General features: G+C 33.9%; 1 pseudogene; it reads right to left on the bottom strand.

Annotated features, from left to right (window-relative positions):
* Positions 1-256: 256 nt before the first annotated feature.
* On the bottom strand, positions 257-1,772 carry LOC132163000 (alpha carbonic anhydrase 7-like; annotated as a pseudogene).
* Positions 1,773-2,126: the final 354 nt, after the last annotated feature.

Below are 2,126 nucleotides of genomic sequence, written 5' to 3'. Positions count from 1 at the left end.
GTAACCAAATATCTGTGTTCTTGTTTTTCATTACATATCTGTATTTGGTTGATTATTAATTATTAGGTCAGATCTTATTTCGCTTAATATTTGTGAATCAATTAGACTTTTGAATAGGTGTCGTTTAGAGTCATTTTAGAATTTTCATATATAATAGGTAATAATTAGGGCCTAAATGGTTCAACCCTCAACATATTTCTCCCACTTCTAAAACCATGTAATATATGTTGAGTGATTGCTGTAAAATCATAAGATTTTAATCCTCTTTGCCTTCACTTGGTCTATAAAGATGCACTGAGCACCTATTTATTGGTTGTAATGGTCTTGCATTAGTATTTGAATCCTCAAAATTAAATATGAAAAAATAAAAAAGAATAATCAGCCAGCATAAATTGCATGCATGCATCTACTAGCTATATTATATATATATGCTGTATTTTTGTGCATTAAAAAAAAAAATGCTGCATGAATTTTCATATATATAGATATATATATTTTTCTAATTGAATAAGGGAAAAAAGGCTACAGGGAATATATATATATATATATATATATATGGGACATATTTAATAGCTACTCACATCATGAACGGCCACACGAAGCAACCTGGTTTGTTCTAGTGAAACAGTCCTCACCTGATGCATCATGAGTTAATTAATACAAATTAATTACAATTTTAGTTTTTTTTTTTTAAAAAAAATTTTGTTAATTAGTTGAAATATTGAAGGGATTGGAAGCAAATTAAATTACCTTTTTGACAATAGTCCACACAAAATTTTGAGTACATGGGGGAACTGTGTGGGAGCCAATATATCTGTAATACTTTCTACTTCCTATCTTTATATTCTTTGGGTTCACAATGCCCGCTGCACTCATGCTTCGCTGGTATCGGTAATAGCTGCTAAATGATCCGTCAACTATATATTCAAAAACACAACACCCGTGAGAGAGAGAGAGAGAAAGGCGAATTAGGAAAAAAAAAAAAAAAAAAGACGTGTTTGGTGTGATTCTCTTGTACATCGGGTTTGGGAAAAACACCAATGCAGGAAAATACGTACCGATGATAAGAAAGAATCAGGGCGGCCAAGCTTATACATGATTCCAACAACAGCAATCTTTCCATCTGAGCTCTCATGAAGCATGTGAGCCTCCATATCAAATATCTGGCCATCGATTGTCTACTCAGAAGGGGAGTGCCTGTGGCACTGTTTCAGTTCATATTGGGTTCCATTTATTTCAATATATCCTGCATCACCTTCCCATTTCAGCTGCACAAATCATTCAAAAACGAAAGGTTAGTTTTTTTTTTTTTGAAAGATTTATTAATTTATAGCTCGATCTCCCTCTCCTTTTGCTTACCATCATGTCATGGCCCCTGTTGGTAATAGTTGCATTGGAGGGATTGTAACTCCTCTTAAGTCTCCCTAAATGGGAAACTACTTCAACTCTCTCATCCAACAAATCAATTGGAGATTGCATTGATCCATTTTTACACATGCTCCATTCTGGGTGAAGCTCTCCCTATTGAGCTGGTCCCTTCCCACTTTTTTCGTCATAATCAAATTCTCTCTCATCATCTACACCATTAATAAGATTTTAATTTTTAAGGATGAAAAAATTGGGAATAAAGAAATTAATACACATAAATAGAAAGCTTATGCAAAACATGGCATTAGCCTTTATTAATTACCAACTTCGTGAGATGTTGAATTGAGAACAAGAAGAAGAAAGAAACTGCATAACAAGAAATGGGTAATTCCCAGCTTCATCATTTTGTTTTTGGGATTTCGAAAGTTTGAAGTGTTGTGGGGGTAGAGGGTTGAGCGCTTGGCTTCTTATATAGCAGTACCATCTCTGATTCTCTCTCTTTAGTATGAATATAGAAAATGTGGTTTGACTTTCAAGTCTTTCAATATGTTATTTTACTTACTTTGTCGCTCGATCAATTGACGTAAAGTCCATTTGATTTCAGCTAACATGTTTGAATTACATAGTGAGAGAGAGAGAGAAGAAGAAGACCAAGTTGTCTTCCATGATGTTCTTTTTATATATCAATGTTTAAAAAGTGTTCCGAAGACGACCCAGCTGGGAGCTGGCCCTTTATTGTTCTTTCCCTTTACATCATT

Source organism: Corylus avellana, chromosome 8 (assembly GCF_965113065.1).
Source record: "Corylus avellana chromosome 8, dhCorAvel1.hap1.2, whole genome shotgun sequence".
NCBI classification, from domain to species: domain Eukaryota; kingdom Viridiplantae; phylum Streptophyta; class Magnoliopsida; order Fagales; family Betulaceae; genus Corylus; species Corylus avellana.
This window is presented reverse-complemented; position numbering and strand designations above follow the sequence as displayed.